Source organism: Ostrea edulis, chromosome 7 (assembly GCF_947568905.1).
Source record: "Ostrea edulis chromosome 7, xbOstEdul1.1, whole genome shotgun sequence".
NCBI classification, from domain to species: domain Eukaryota; kingdom Metazoa; phylum Mollusca; class Bivalvia; order Ostreida; family Ostreidae; genus Ostrea; species Ostrea edulis.
In genome coordinates, this window is record NC_079170.1 from 57,124,172 (window position 1) to 57,142,127 (window position 17,956).

At 34.5% G+C, this 17,956-nt stretch overlaps 2 long non-coding RNA genes across 2 annotated transcripts; one reads left to right on the forward strand and one right to left on the reverse strand.

The window, feature by feature from the left end:
• Positions 1-4,319: 4,319 nt before the first annotated feature.
• On the forward strand, positions 4,320-7,665 carry LOC125679128 (uncharacterized). Its single transcript, XR_008797111.1, has 2 exons — positions 4,320-4,692; positions 7,270-7,665. It is a non-coding gene; the product is annotated as an uncharacterized LOC125679128 (long non-coding RNA).
• On the reverse strand, positions 6,991-8,759 carry LOC130048266 (uncharacterized). The gene is made up of 2 exons (XR_008797112.1): positions 8,363-8,759; positions 6,991-7,628 (listed from the first exon to the last, which is right to left on the reverse strand). It is a non-coding gene; the product is annotated as an uncharacterized LOC130048266 (long non-coding RNA).
• Positions 8,760-17,956: the final 9,197 nt, after the last annotated feature.

The following is a 17,956-nucleotide window of genomic DNA, read 5'->3' on the forward strand; positions in this document are numbered from 1 at the left end:
ACCTCTGTAATATTTCTTTCAATTCCAAATAATTTCACTCTTGATATTAGCCAATCACGCAACACCTAGACTTTATACCTCCGCTCAATCTTGGGTAAACTGCGTCCGGATTATGCATGTGGGGGTTTGGTACTCTCATTCCAAAACCATGTTAGACGACATGTTGTAGTTGTGCACCTGGGTTTTCAAAATTTCCGGAAATGCCTAGTATGGAAGCTCGGTAGGGGTCGAAAATGGAGTTTTAAAAAATGCCCAATTTTTTTCCACGTTTTAAATCATAAATTCTTACTCGTAAATATTTTGTTTAGACATATATAACAAATGTTCTACAGTTTATTGAGATCTTTCGTGCCATATCAAGAAATGTAAAAATAAACTGTCTGGATTCCTAGATATTTCGGAATAGATTTGCAAATATTTATCCATGAATTATGACCTTAGCAAATCTGGAGACGAAACCATCCAGTCTTTACCGAAAGGAATTTCTTTTGGACACTTAAATGTATGTGGCTTATTTAGTAAGTTAGACCAAATTAAAACCGTGTTACGTAAAGGATCATTTGATGTGTTTGCAGTTACAGAAAGTAAAATAGACAGTGGTATATCTGATTCGGAATATATCAATTAATGGATATAGGCTCGTAAGACGGGACTGGGATAGGCATGGTGGAGGAATTGCTGTGTACATGAAATATAAATTTCAGGTTACTGGTGTACAACACCATGAAGCCATTGAGGTTTTAGATATAAGTAACTCCCCAAGGTTCACTTTCGCAATTGTCTACAGGTCACCGAGTTCTAAATTGAATGGTTTGAACATTTCAACTGTCTCGTTTAAAGTGAGCATTAAAATTTCGCAAATTCTATGGACGTTATAACGATCTAGTTTGTCAATACAACCTGTCATTGGACCATATGCTGTCTTCAATCAAATTAGTTGAGAGACATAAACACCATCAATCACATTTAACTAAAATCGACCAAGTTTTCAATAACTGAAACTTTGCTAGAAATAGTGAAACGTTGAAAATGTTTCCGTACTCATTCAACTCTGTATGACACAAGAACTTTGCATTGTCTTTCAAAAGGGGTGGGGCAGCTGGAGAAGTTGATTTATGGAATGAAATCTCTTTTAAAGCAAAATAATAAATAATAGTTCCTGAGTAAATGCACGGATAATTAAATCATTTTCTTTGTGTTTGACAAATTGTGCTTTAGGTCTCAATTCCATAGTTAAAACTAAACAAAGTTTCCCTTTATTTTCTAGATTTCTTTGTATGCCGTTATCGGATAACTAAATATCCTGATCCATTTAACTGAAATAATAAATGGTATTTATACTAAGCATTAAATCCATAAAAAAGCATTTTAAAGTTGTTTTCTTGCTTTCCAAGACATTGTTCATAAACGTCGACGTCATTTGCGGTTTTTAAAGAAACAACGTTATATTTAACTAAAGTGCACCGAGACGGCACATAATACGCCCGTCAAATGTATCATAATCAGATGAGTGTGCATGGGAGAAAATCATGTTAACTTTAGTACAGCAATCTGACTTAATAATATATACATGTATCTTCAATTGTTCAAATAACTACATGAAAGGCGAAGATAACAAACAGTGATAAATCTCACAACCCCTATAAGCAATACAAAATAGATAGCAGGGCAAACACGGACCCCATGACACACCAAAGGTGGGATCAGGTGCCTAGGGGGAGTAAGCATCCCCTCTCGACTGGTCACACCCGCCGTGATCAGGTAAACAGAGTTATCCGTAGTCAAAATCAGTGTGCCACAAACAGCCTAACAATCGGTATGAAACACGTCAGACAGCATTTGACACAATGATAGGTTGTATTGGCAAACTACAATGTAGATCGTTATTACGACCATAGAATTTGCGAAATGCTGACGTTAAACGAGACTGTTGAAACCCCTGTACCATCAACTTGTTTGTCAGTAGCTTGCCTCGATTTATAAACTGACCATACGCAGAACAAGCTCTTGCGTATCGAATCAGTTAAGGGATATAAACACCATAATGGAATATTGCTACATAAATATGGGAAGTTGACGATGGAGAAGTTGAAATCATCCTGTTTGTCATACAGTTTGCCGTTAATATCTACTTCCAATAAAATATCTAATTATGAAGCAGAAGTGGACGACTCTGTGGTGTCTTTTATTTCGAGTTCACTGGGATATATTGAATCGACTGAATGAAAATTATTATTGTTAATAGATAATACATCGTCGATATATATACATGTCGAATTGAAGGCCACAGCAAGAAATTTTTTCTTCTCATGTAGAAATTTTTGAATAAATTCTCCTTCATAGGAATATAAAAACAGGTCAGCTAACAAAGGAGCACAATTCGTGCCCATGGGAATTTCAATAGACTGTTGGAAGACCTGATCACCAAAGACCACAAAGATATTGTCAATGAGGAACTCCATCATATATTTTTTAATTTCAATTTCAGAATGCGTGGAATCAGAGTGGCGTTTAACAAAGTAATTTTTTGGATGATTGATCTCTAGGTATGAATATTTGAGTTTTCCATTTTTGTTGAAGAAGTAATTGTCTACGATGTCAAAAAGTATAGTCTTTAATTTATCGTGAGGAATAGTCGTATAAAGTGTTGAAAAGTCGTAAGTTTTGATGATGTTGTTTTGAGAAAAGATTTGCGATTTCAAGTTTACTAAAACAGCGTATACAACGTCACATTCGAGGAGTCGTCAATGTGGAGCATGAGGGCTCGGCTCCGAAGCGGAAAAAACGCAGTATCACCGAGTATGAGATCGATTTTCTCATAAAATACACCATATTTCTGCAAACATCATATTGCATAGAGTATGGTAGATATATTTCGATCATTCAAATTTGTCGCCGAATTACAGAAACACGTGCTTACCTCAAACACTTCGTTCGCGTTTCACAAAGTTGAAATTGAAGATTTAAACTCAGCTTTCTTGGTCATTTCATTTCTCTGTGTACTTGATTTGTTTGATAGAGAGTATGTATATTCCGATACCATGATTGTTGATGATTATATTGCCCTTTTACTTACATTTCACGTGAAATTTTCACAAAATCGTACCAATTGGTATTGTGTCGCATGAGGGCTCAAATCTGGCATCCCGCGAGGACTATGCCCCATGCTTTTTACTGTATCATGAAGGCATTAAAGTTTGACCTTTGGGCTGATAAACATGAATTTTGTGAAGATCCTTATAATATTACATATTTGTCAGTTTTCAGTAAAATATGATGCGAAAGAAGTCAAATCTGTCAACAAATAGTATGAAAAAGTGGGCTATCCGCAAAACTAAAACCTTTAAGCTCCTACATGTAACCATCGAATACATGTCATGTACTCAAATCGCCCTCACCTGTTAGAAAGCATACTTGTACACCTTTGGAAGAACTAACGCCAAAACGAAAAAATAATATATACCAAGAAGTACATCCACATTTAGCGAAACGGAAAGTTTGTAATCTCCCAGACATCATTTCCACCATTATCAAATTCTTTCTTGTGATGAAACAAATCAAATCTTGTGGGGATCCGGGTTAGAATAGATCCTCAGTACCCCCTTGCTTGTCGTAAGAAGAGATTAAATGGGGCGATCCATCGGATGAGACCGCAAAAACCGAGGCCCGGTGTCACAGCAGGTGTGGCATGATAAAGATACCTCCCTTCTCAAAGGCCGTAAGCGCCGAGAATATATGCCTAATTTTTGGCAGCCCTTCACCGGTAATGGTGACGTTTCCATTTGGGTGAAAAATTCTCGGGAGGGACGTTAAACAATACACAATTGATCAAACAAATCACCGTCAACCGCTAAACGATATTTATTTACATTATCCCCATCACCAACTGAGTTCATACCCTGCACAAATAAAACCGGATACATGTATATACATATCGCTAGCCAATTTGTATGTTAGCGTCTAGTAATTTGTGTTGGAAGGACAAGTTTGTCACCTTTAGAGGACTTCTTTATTATGCTCGTACTTTCTAAAGAGAGTTCAGGTATCTTGTTATCCTGATCTGTCATTCCATCTGTCACGCTTTTTTCTTCCTCAGACTCCTCTTTTATTGCAAGCAGTAGCTAATCAATATTTTGGAATATGATGGGCGATATCCTGTAGATGTGCAATAAGGTTTCGAAAGTTTCATTTTTATCCGGGGGTGGGGGGTGGGGATCAAAAACGACATTTTTACGAACAAAAATAACCCCCTCCTTCCCAAAATTCCACTTCCGTTTAACGCAATAGCATAATCATCTCTTCGAAGGATTAGCCGTGTTTCGAGTTACTCCGGAACACAGTGTTTATTCTGTGTTTAGTCACGCCGCGTCAAAAATGTTCCACAGGGTTACTTCCGGTTTATCGTTGTTTACCTTTGTTTACCAACAGTCGACACTTCGTGTATTAGGCCTAGGCTTAATTTTGTCGATCATCATGAAATTGAAATACACATTTAATAGTTTGGGGTGTATGCGGTACATATTTGTTTATGAGCGTTTGATAAGCTACTATTGATCTACGAAATACAACGAAAGACTTCGTCAAGAACAGAAGACGATGTCGTGTAACTCACACAAGGCCCGACCCAGCTGTCTAGTAACCGGAGGGGTAAAGGAAAAGAACGTATTAGACTCACTGAAACCTGTCAAACTGGTAAAATGAAAATTATGACGACATTATATATATATATATGATTAAACAAAACACAATGTGCACTGCTTCATTTAAAGCAGGCATTAGGTCCAGTACAGTCTATAGGGCCTATGTGAAATAGAATTTACGTTACCAAATCAGGGCCAAAATGGGCATAAACATGTAACATATATATTCAGGTCCATTCCAAAGACTATTTCTACCTACGTAGCTATTAATAGCTACCTAGGTATTTAAAGCTACTTAAAGTAGTTAGTTTTACCTACTTTTACATGTTTTTAAAGATATAAATAAATAATAATTAAGGCACATCTTTTAAACAGGTCAGTCGTTTTATGTATCATGTTGTACATGTGCATGACAAAATTCGGAGTGTAAATTTAAATGCTTTACGAGGGTGGAAAATGTAGAGAAAATTGCATGAAAAATCGACTCAAAAACTTTTAATGTAAGAGTGCATGAATGTTAACTTTAAAATTAATAAAGATTTGTAAAACATTCTAGACTTCTTATCATGTATCTTTGATCCTAAGTTCCTAGAGAATGGAAGTGGGTGCAGTTATTGATGCAAATTTGAAAGTAATCATTTTTTGTCCAATATTTTTGTGGTATTCATTGTCAGTATAAGTGAATCAAGAAATTTGGTACACACCATGTTGCGCTGTTCCTGCGTTTGGCCACAAAATGCAAGTAAAGGAAAATGTAGGTAAAAATAGCTACCTGGAGTAGGTTTAAATACCTAGGTAGCTATAAGTAGCTACATAGGTAGAAATAGTCTTTGGACTGGACCTGATAATTATTGATATAAAATATAGATAATGACAATACACAGTGAAAAGTAATAGATTAGCTATAATATTATAGGTATTTGAAATGGCTTTATTATTTAAAGCTAGTTTAAATTGAATTAGTCTGGGTTTCTGAGTGCAATGGTATAGCCATATGTGGGTGAGGATAAAATTATCTACTTGGGTATAGTCAATATGCTGTCTAATTTGAAACGATCTAATTAAAATTAGATCTTTGATCCGTTCATGCAATCGCTACACAAAGTGTAGCGATTGCATGAGCAGATCAAAGATCTAATTTTAATTAGATTGATTTGACTTTTAATTTACTTGAATCTTCACTATGCTCAGCTGATCTCTAAGAAAAGACTGCACTTGTTATGAAACTGGTGTATAGTCCTTTGTGTAGCGATTGCATGAGCGGATCAAAGATCTAATTTTAATTAGATTGAATTTGAAAATAATTATTTCTCAACTAATACTTGTGCTACAAATTAAGTCTTTGGAGTTTGACTTCTAATGATATACTTATGTAATTGGAAGAATTTTTAGCATGACTATTTATTGTTGTAGTCATTTTATTGACTTTTCACAATCCAGTAGGTATTAGTGATTACTGCTCATATTTATATCACTGAACAAAATATATATCTGATCATGATTAAGGTAATATTATAATTCCTTTCAGCAACATAATTTCAATATGTGCTCATAGACTGGTCCAGCACAATCTCTAGTATAATTAGCTATATAAATATGCTAATCAAGCTATATAGCTTTTTAAAGCTAATTGAAATTGCTTGATATAACTATTTCAAATCTTCTATCAAATATATTTTTAAAGCATAAAAATTTAATTTCTAAGTGAAAATATTTCATCCTTGTACTTGAAACAACACACTGTAAACAAAAAAAGCTTCTTAAACTATGTACCTTAGGAAGAATTTTGATTCAAAATTGTCAAATGTTTAGGATTATTAAGTTGTTACAGATTCCACATTGTAAAGTCATCATATACTTATCAAAGCTTCGACACACATAAGGCAGTGGACAGTTATCAATACAAAAGAAATTCTCTTTTCATGAAAATTCTTAAAATGACATATGATCTATACATAGAATAGTGTTGTGGTTAGTTCAAAGTACATGTATATTGTTATGTGTCATTGCACTTAAGAAATTTAATCGAAACTAGCTTAATGAAGCTGTTTGAAATAGCTTTATAAAACTATATAGTTAAATATAGAGATTGTGCTGGGCCTGATAGATATAGCAATACAGAGGAAATCCGTCATATGCATCAAAAGTTTGAAAAAGGTGAATTGACTTAAATATAAATTTATGAACAAAATTGAAAAAAAGAGAGAAGAAATTAGGAAGAATCTTTTGTGTTCATTTAAAACATGTTGGGTAGATTTTGAAGTTGTTTAACTCGGCTTTATACATGATGTCATATCTCTGAATGCAAGCAAGCTCTCATATGACTACAATGTATAGGGGAAATCAGATATTTGTACAATAAATATGGTAAGCTTTATTGATAAAAATCATGAAAACTCATACATTCAGTTTTAATATGAATTACTTCATGTATTTCCAAATAAGTTAAAAAAAATATACATGTATGTACAGTGAACAGTATTTTTAACAAATACATGAATTATAATTTCAGCATTATTTATTTATTTATTTATTTTTTTTTTTTTTTTTTTTTTTTTTTTATACATCTTTGCTTCTCAAATTGACAAAAGTCTATTATCAATATTGTGGCATCCCTCCTCTTTTCCAGGTTAATGGGAACAGGATAATTTTCCATGCCTTTCACTTGAGGTCTTCAGTTTCATCATTAATCATCTGAATGTCGGTATGCCAAACTCTCATGATGTCATGCCATTACTGGATATTCCTTAACACTGGTTTATTTAAACCACACTACCTATAACATTGCCAAATATTAGACTGAAAATTTTCAAATACACAAGATTTGAAGCAGCAAAAGAAAAGAATTACATATGTATAACACACAAAAAAGAAGAAATTAATTCTCACCTGGCTGATATGAACTTTTTACTCCTTTTTAGCTCCCTTTCACTGCATACCAGCCAATAACTAGCAGTCATTATATGCAGATCAGCCATTGTTATCAACCTGTGTATATATATGTTGAATAAAATATGAATGAAAATTGTTTTTCTTTTTAAGAAATATATATACTCAATAGTATATTTCCTTACACAGTACTGAATCAAAGGGGTAGGAGAGCAAATATATAATATATAACCTGGCTCATGTTCAGCTGGTTCCATTCTTGTATACAAGTAGTTTGAGTGGAAATGTACATATCTGATGTACATGTAAAGTACCTTGATTGCACAGGCAATATGCATCACTTGTGTTCGAATTTACTATTAAAGAGTACTCTTTAATAGTAAATTCGACCCCAAGTGATGCATATTGCCTGTGCTTGATTGGTATTAAAAGTTGGAGAAAAGATCAATGTTCTTTGATATAATTCAAAATTTTGCAGTGAATGAACCATCAGTATGGAGCTTGAATAAATGATCATGCAAATTCTAGTATAGATCCGTAGGGATATATTATCTGGTGTTCTCATATTTTATTTAATTAGCAGATATATATACCCCCCCCCCCCCCTCTCACTCCCTTGTGAAATTGCTTCATAATTTTTATGAGCCTGAACCATAAGTTCATAATTGAAATTCTCTAATATATGATGCTTTATCATCTATTTAATGTCTCATGAACACCGTTGTAAAATACATACACTGCTCAGATGTAGATGAGGGTACAAGTATACCTATTCTTGAAGATTGACAAGATTTTGCACAGTCTATATTATATTTTTAAGAGTCAGTACAAACCTCTTGGTTTTCCTAAAAGTTAATATAAGCAAACTGGCTAGAACAATGATGTTTCTTTGTTGGTTCAGCTTTCACGGAATGTAATAATCGCACTCAATTTCGGCTGCTCGTGGTTTTCTACACAAATGACGCCATCGTTTCCTCTGCGTGAACGCTTTTCTCGGGTTTGGGAAAAGGTAAACTTTGACATCTTCCCAAGTAAATATATATCCCTTGCTATCCTTTATCTGATTTGCGACAGTTTGTGCCGCAAAATCTATATTTTGTCAAAAACAATTTTGTTACCAGTGTAAACAAAATTAACCGGAAGTACCCCTGTGGAACATTTTGCTCATATCACGTGACCGGCGTGGCTAAATACGAAAAATCCCGGGTGTTCCGGAGTAACTCGAAACACGGCTATTAGGTTTCAGAATTTTCATTTTCACCTGAGGGATTAATTAGGGATTAAGAAAACGATTTTTTTTTCTATAGAAAAACCTGGTTCCCAGAACTCGTCTTACACTTTATACGGTAGCCAAATCATCTTTTAGGAGGTTATTGGTGGTGTCCTTTTTAGATGCGCAATAAGTTCTTTTTCATCTTGAGGGGCAAATGGGTGGAAAAACGATCAAAAATGTGGTGTTCAGTGCATTGTGTCATGTACAGCAAAATTATTTTGTGACAGTTTCAATATAAACAACGACAGAACACATTGATCAAAAATACCCTTAAACAAAGGTACAAGTTGATAACAATTGAATAAGCAAAATTGTGTTTTGGCGTGTTTGTCATGGCCATTTAATAGAAATAAAATACATCCGGAAAATACAAATAATGAACAAATGTATGCGCGGATGAGAAATATTTGGCAGCATAAACATTCAGCAATAGAAGTACCATCTTGATCCAGGGGGCTTGGAAAAAACAGTACCCCCCGGAGACAGCAATCTGTGCAAAATTATGCCAAATAGGTCACGAGACGTCGTCTCAAGACCCATCCGCCACAACCTAGGTGGGGCGGCAATTTTGCAGCCCCAAAACAAATACATAACTAACTTGGATACAGATGGTATCAATAATATATATAAATACGGAAACACAGCTGGTGCTTCCACACTAAATTTAAAATGCAGACAATTTTGGTGCAGATGGTACCACTCCATATGTATATTTTGGTACAGATGGTACCCCTCCATATATATATAGATATATTTTGGTACAGATGGTACCCCTCTATATATAAGAATATATTTTGGTACAGATGGTACCTCACTCTCTCTCTCTCTATATATATATATATATATATGAAAGCGCAGATAACGCTTCAGAACACTGAAGTACAGATGGTAGCACACTGAGTAATTTGCCTGACTGCACAATTGATGAAAAATATTAAACTTCTATTTTGTCAATGCAATTTGAATGACAAATTGTACTTGCAAAATGACACATGACAAGCATTAACGATGAAAAAGATGAATTCCATCCCATTAAACTACAATTTGAAGATACTGTCTGGGGGTTGATTTTTTTTTTAATCAGGGGAATGTAGGTTAAGAAATGTTACACTAATAAAGTGATGCAATCCACTGATGAATGTATTGATAACGTGATATATAAGAACCCCATCCTGCCTGAATAAAGCCCTTCGCTGTGCACTAATGTCTGGGTAACCAATACATGCCTCCTTTGATATAGAAGCAGGTTGCCCCCCCCCCCACCCCCCACCCCCATCCGAAATGAATGGGACTTAAGAGGCAGATGATTGAATATGTAAAATTGGTATTGGGTTAAGGGTTTTGAGTTCAGGCGTGAAAAGAAAAAACATTTTCTGCATATGTTTAGATAAATCAGAATAATTCTGCAATGCTTGAAACACCAATGCTCAGGGCTTGAAACTGACCTTTTATAATTTCAACCAGTCCGCAGAAAAATTTACCAGTCCACCAGTTTTCCAGAAATTATTGAACAATATATTTCATTAATGTTATTAAAATGAAATATATAGTTTAACTCAGCATGCCTCAGACAATATTATAATATTTATGCGAGATTTATATTTACTAATTGGGTTCACCTGATATTTACAGAGGAATGTCAAATGCATTTTGCTGGAGTAGCAACCTTATATAACGAACCTGATGTACAATGTACCATTACATGGACCAGGGCCACTACTTAATTACACTCTCAGTGATTTTGTTATTACAGAACAGGAAGTTCTAATTCAGCTTCAACCCTTAAATGTTATAAAACCACAATAGTATAGTATATTGCCCTTGGTCTTTAAAAATATATCTCAATCAATAGTAAAACCCCTTACAAAACTATTTAATTCTTCACTTTTACTTAGTCAACTTCCAGATATTTGGAAACATGCTCAAATCACTCCTATCTATAAAAACAAGATTAGCGCAAATGACGTAAACAACTATCGGCCAATATCAATAACATCAGTTGTATGTATTTAAAAAAATGATATCTAAACATATTTACAATTTTTGTCAAGAAAATGACATAATCAACAAATATTCTGGATTTAAACCTGGTGATTCTACAATTAATCAGCAAAGGGTGTGGTCTCAAGGTCACTTCAAAGTTGACCTTAAATTTTGTTTTGTTAAAACTTTGATATTTTGCTTAGTATAAGGACTAGGATCATCAAATTTTGTCAGTTGATGCATCTTAGGACCTAATATCATGTTGTCTCAAAAGTAGGTCATGGTGACCTACTTTTGAATTTCGAAGGTAATTATTAAATGGATTTTGATGCATATCTTGGACACTTTTGAGCCTATGATCATCAAAAGTTGTCAGTTGATGGATCATGGGACCTTGAACTGCGGCATGTGAAAAGTATGTCACGATGACCTACTTTCTGAATTTTATGGTTAATCATTTATGAATACATTTTAGGTTGTTATTTCACATACCGAGAGGTTTAGAATCATCAAACCTTGTAAGTTGATGCGTCTAGGGGCCTCAAAACATATTTATTTAAACAAAAGTAGGTCACAGTGACCTACTTTTTGAATTTTGCAGACATTCAAATTTCACATGCATATTTTGGACACTATGAAAGCTAGGATCATCAAACCTTGTCAGTTGATGCATCTTGAGTCTTCATAGTTTGTTGACCAAAAAGTAGGTCACCGTGACCTACTTTTGGAATTTGACGGCTATATTTTAATATTTCAGATACTATTTGACTTACAATTATCAAACTTTGTCAGTTGATACATGTTGAGTCTTCAGAGTTTGTTCACTAAAAAGTAGGTCACCGTGACCTATTTTTGGATTTTGACGGCTATACTTGAATATTTCAGATATTATTTGACTTACAATCATCAAACTTTGTCAGTTGAAGGGTCTTGAGTCTTCAGAGTGTGTCGACCAAAAAGTAGGTCACTGTGACCTACTTTTGGAATTTGACGTTTATATCTGAATATTTCAGATACTATTTGACTTCAATTATCAAACTTTGTCAGTTTATGCATCTTGAATCTTTGGAGTGTGTCGACCAAAAAGTAGGTCACTGTGGCCTTCTTTTGGAATATGACGGCTATATTTGAATACTATTTGACTTGTCAGTTGATGCATCGCGAGTCTTCAGTGTGTCGACCAAAAGTAGGTCACCGTGACCTACTTTTGGACAGTTACATTTAAATTTTCAGGTAATATTTGACTTAACGTCATCAAACTTTGTTAATTGATGAATCTTGGTTAGTGAGAATTTTTGCCTGTTCTACAATCTATCAGAAGAGCGATTCTAGACCCATGGGCCTCTTGTTCATGGTTAGTGAACACATGTTGTTTATTGAAGTGTTCGTACGCACGAGTTTTACTGGCCAATACTGTTTGAAGTAAGAAGTGTAAAAGGTTTGTTCGGACACTTTTCGTTAAAGCTGACATGAATTAATAAATATAGTATAATTCTTTATATGTCCGCCATATGTCTATATGTACGCCATATTTCTCTGCTAATCCGCCATATTAGTTGGATATTCTATTGTTATATGTATCAAGGTTCGCATGGTATATCATCAGTGTTTTCGATTTACATGTACCTGTGCGGGTAGCTTCGACAGGTAACACGTACATCTCCGATACTAATTTATAGGACATCAAGAAGAAATGAAATCACGTTTTGGAACACCACGCAGTGCTCAAAATTATAATAAACATATCGTACAGTAGTAAATCATTCTAAAAGCTTTGGATAAATATATATATAGAATGCCTTTTCTTTACGTGAATGTGCGTACATTTGCAGTAAATATGTCAAAACTATACAAAAACGCGGAGAAATATTTCATCTATTATCTATTGATCAAATGGAATAACCAAAGGGTATACAATCTATATCATTCACAATTACTTCAAGTAAAAGGCAAATACATAAATACTACTGTACTTATAAACATGACATGTATGCTCGCCATGAAAACGCATCGAATGCGGACGACTATTTACCTGGGTCTACTCGTAATATCTGTAAAGGACCGCAGATGTACGTGTACACTTGTCGAAAATACTCTAAGTAGTAGTAAAACTCCCTTTATTAGCATAATCCATGAAACAAAACGATAAACTCCATTTGCATTCCAACACAGTAAATACCATTGTCCATTGTACAGACTGCGACACACTTAGCCCGTGCCGATCAGCTATCTTCAATCAGGGGAAGTATCAGAGTATAATATTTACCCTGAGAGAGAGAGAGAGAGAGAGAGAGAGAGAGAGAGAGAGAGAGAGACGATGATCTTGTAATAATCGCTCTTATTAAGACAAATGATATCGTTAATTCAATAAAAGAGAACAGTACTAGTAACTCAATATTGCTCTCATTAATTGATAATACAGATCATTTAACACGCAATAATTAAAAATTAAACATATCTTTACATAATGTTATTTTCAATTACTTCATTTTATGCTAATTTGCGTTATTACATTCTGCGTTGAACTCGACGCAAATTGTACTAATGCAAAATGTAATAGTCGAGTTTATCATATTATGCGTCGTTATCAAGCACATAGAATCAAGGGGAGAGGACAAGAATGATAACAATATCCATTTTTTGTTATTTTGTAATGCAAATAAAAGATATATTGGGTGACAACCCCTCCCCCACTTCACCCCAGCCTGAAAGTTCTGATATAATAGTAGAAGACACACACCACCACCAATTAAGAAAATGAAGATATTATGAGGCGCTCATAGTAGAGGACTCTAACCACCCCATCCCACCCCCAACGATTGAAGAAAATGAAGTGTAGGGGGAAATTATTGAGGCAGTCAAAGTAAAAGACTCTTTAACCCTTCACTCCCACATTAGGACTTTGAACATCGGACAAAACATCTTGGTTTGTTTGGGTGTTTTGTTTTATTTTATTGCTGTGAAATTTTGAAGAATCCAATTTTCCATTTTTTCCCCTGTTGTAACCCCCCCCCCATGAAAAATGACGATACATGTCTGGTTATTACATGTACATTTTGCTTTGTAACACATGCATGTATACTAATTGTATGATGTAGAATTGTATCCTTTACCAACTTTTCCTTCATTTACACATTGTAAGGAATGGTAAACCAAAATCACAAAACAAAATGCATAAAGACCAAAATATTTTCGAACGTAGGAACTTCATTCACGAATACATAAATACATGTATTTCAGAAAAACCGCATACATGCATTGCAGGACTATAGCATATGTGTGTTTTAACGTTTCTGTAACATGTCATAATGATTACTTTCAGGCTTGAGTGTAATTTATTCATAAATATTTTCATTTCGTAAATCTGGCGCAATGGTACGAAAGCCTATTAGTATCATATAAAAAATTAATTTACATTCCCATATCTCGTAATTACGATATCTTTTCTCGTTATTACGAGATAATTATCTCGTAATTACGAGAAAAGATATCGTAATTACGAGATAATTATCTCGCAATTACGAGAAAAATTGTAAATATTGGTCACATGATATTTTTCTTTATATGAACTCTCCTCTCCTCATTCCGTCAGTGTGTTTTGGATGCTGTTTTAAATATAAGAAATCACTTTCCATTCAAAGCATGCCAAGTTGACCAATAGAATTTTTAGAAAGTTAACTTACCGAACGAAAGTTTATTCATGCATTTAAAGTACAATGGAAAGAAAACGACGTTTTATTATTGTAGGTTTCTGCACTATCAATTAATTAAATCAATTAAATTTTACGATGATATAAGCTAATAATAAATTTAAACTATCATAATGCTTAGTGTAATTGTATAAATTTGAAAATTCAAGATTCTTGTAATTCCACCGTTAAGTACACACTATGATGGTACATATTGTCGTTGGAACATATCACCCTCGGCGACGATATGCACGAACCCTCACGGTACATATTGTCCATTGGTACATATACTACATATTGTCGCTGACGATAATATGCACTGAGACAAGGCATATTTTTTGCATCACGGTACATACTGTCGTCGGAGACAATAAACATTGGAATATATTGTCGCCGGCCGCGATAGATGGGAAGGGTGGTGGTGGTAAGATAACTATAGGTATCTCTGTAGAGAATATTTAGCTGTGGTTAAATGCTGAATTGTTTAATGCGAATGAATATTTGGAATTCTTGTACGATTCCAATACCATTTTTAATGGAGGCCGTGATCGCCTTTTTGTTAATCTCATTAAATGATTACATGTTTGACTTGTTTCATATTATATATTGATAAATTTCAATTTAAAATATCTATAATATGAAAATATCATTATTTCAACAAACCACTATCTAGCGCTTTAAGTGTATGTATCTTTTGTTTTTACTTTCTTAGTAACATGCATGTACAGGGACTAGTGCCATCTCTCTCTCTCTCTCTCTCTCTCTCTCTCTCTCTCTCTCTCTCTCTCTCACGCGTACTCAATATCTTAAGTAACCAGTACGAAATTATTTGATCATTAAAGATATATGTTGGCATTGATCAATAAAAATGAAAAATATTGCATACATTTGAGTATATAATCTAGATTTGTAAAACTATAATAGATAAATAAAAATCCAAACTTAGTTCAAGAAGTCTCATTCCTATACATGTAGATCAGTACCTGTTGCTACATGTACATCTAATAATGGTGAGGGTTTGTGTCGGTACACATTGTAGAAGGAGTCATGTAACAACTCTATCTACATATATACAGGTTTCACACCTCCAGTTTACAATCCTTTGAATTGGAGATCAAACCTCCGTATTAAAACAACAAGAGGCCCAGGGGCCTTATAGGTCACCTGAGTATCATGTAACAACCTTCCAATGTTTGAATTATGTTTGTGTTTAAATATAAGAATTTTACTTTTGGATGGAAGAAACATTGAATAGCTATGTGGTCAGCCCCGCCTTTGCACCAGAACCCCTGACCCAGGGGCCATAAATTTCAGTTTTGAAAGAAGCATCCTTGATCATCATTATCATACTATTAGTTTGTCTACTTAATACGCGGACCGGAACATAAATGATAACCCGGAACGAAAATTATAGGTATTTAGCGTTGCTAAATCATGCGACACCGGACGACAATATGTACCGTCACACACACTTTGAATGAGATCATTTCGATTTCCTGACCAATCAACAAAGAGGGAAATAGTATCAAACGTTTCTAAGATTATCCATAAGTTGTGCAACTCGGCTTTATATCAATATTTTCTCGTAATTACGAGATCTTGTAAAAAAATTAATTCACATTTCATTATCTCGTAATTACGAGATCTTTTCTCGTAATTACGAGATGATTATCTCGTAATTACGAGATCTTTTCTCGTAATTACGAGATGATTATCTCGTAATTACGAGATCTTTTCTCGTGATAACGAGATCTTTTCTCGTAATAACGAGATCTTTTCTCGTAATTACGAGATAATGGAATGTGAATTAATTTTTTTTTTTACATGATACTAATAGGCTTTCGTACAATGGCCATATCGCTGTACGTCGAAATTTCAAATTCAAATGTACTCGATAAGATGTTAGTATTAATAAATCAGTAAAATTCGTGTTGAGGTTTTATTTGATATGATACATTGGCAATACACTGTATGCATTAGTGGGATATGCAAAAGGCAAGAGTAATATGTTTTACGGCGTGACCGTGCTTGAGGGCGAAGCAAACAAGTTTTGGCATTAGTATCTATATCCAAAACAGGACAAAAACAACTCGAAGTTAGCACGCGGACGGAGCTGTATCAAAACATCCTGGACATTTGATCCGCCTGTATATTGAACGCGGGAAATATAATGTCAACAGTACATTGTGACGTCATATTCAGAGTCGTTATTTAGCAAATTTACAAACATAGCGTTTGAACCACAACAAAAAACATGGCGTTAATCGTGGAGTGATTGTATGATTAAGAAAATAAGATTTACATGCCTTTACGGATTTTATGTAACATCTCAGAACGACGTAAACTAGGGTAGACGAGATTCAAAATGGAGGAATACATGTCCACGCGCTAATATTCGAATCGACGCCATTGGTACCAAACTTTTCAAGTTCCATAGGTATATGATTTAATTTTTCATTATTTTCCTTTTAAACATGTAATATGATTACGGTGTGACCGTTAGGGCGAGCGCAGCATATCTGAATACATTTTCAAAAAATTTATATTGAAAACAAGGAAAACTGATCTGGTTCACTGTCAATACGTAGGATTACTGTCTTGCTCTTCTCGCCAATGTCGGAACCAGTTTAGCGGGAAATGCAACGAGCGTGTTGTGACGTAGCCTGGTAGTTGTGATGTGACTGTTTACATTTCTTTAGACAATATTTCAAAAAGAAAGGGGTAAGAATATGATTTTCATCCTTTCCTTTCAAATAAGAAAGGTTTGTAATACTTCAAAGATTTTTTTTTATTATTATTTTACAAATCGAACCATCCGCCATTTTGTACGAGGGACTTCTGGGATTGGCGTCAAAAAAAAATTCTTGTTAGAGGTTGAGATTTAGCTCGGATTATTTCCCGCGCTCTAGTCATTAGAGCTCGCAGTACGAGCCAGCGCTCCGATCTGGCTCGCTATAATTACAATGTTATTTATCACAATTGTTTTGATTGGACAAAAATAAAGCTGAACAAGAGTTTATACATCAATAAACCCGAAAACGCGATGTATTCATACACGCCTGAAAACAACTAACATAGTGCGGGGAAACTATTTAAATTTTTGCAATTGTTAATAAAGTGAATGAATTGGAATTATAAGAATCAAACATTCTTTTTGAAGAATTTATCGATGTGTAAACTCCGGACATTTTACTCACAAACTTAACATAAAAGTGCTTCGCACTTTTATTCAGTTTGTGAGTAAAATGTCCGGAGTTTACACATCGATAAATTCTTCAAAAAGAATGTTTAATCCTATAATATACGTGTTACCTGTAGGGAGAGCTCCGCTCTCACGGTCCTTCGGGCCGTGAGAGGGCTTCGTCCTCTATAAACAATTTCTTTTTTCATTAATAGCGAGCGCAGGCTCGTACTGCGAGCTCTAATGACTAGAGCGCGGGAAATAAACCGATCTAAATCTCAACCTCTAACAAGAATTTTTT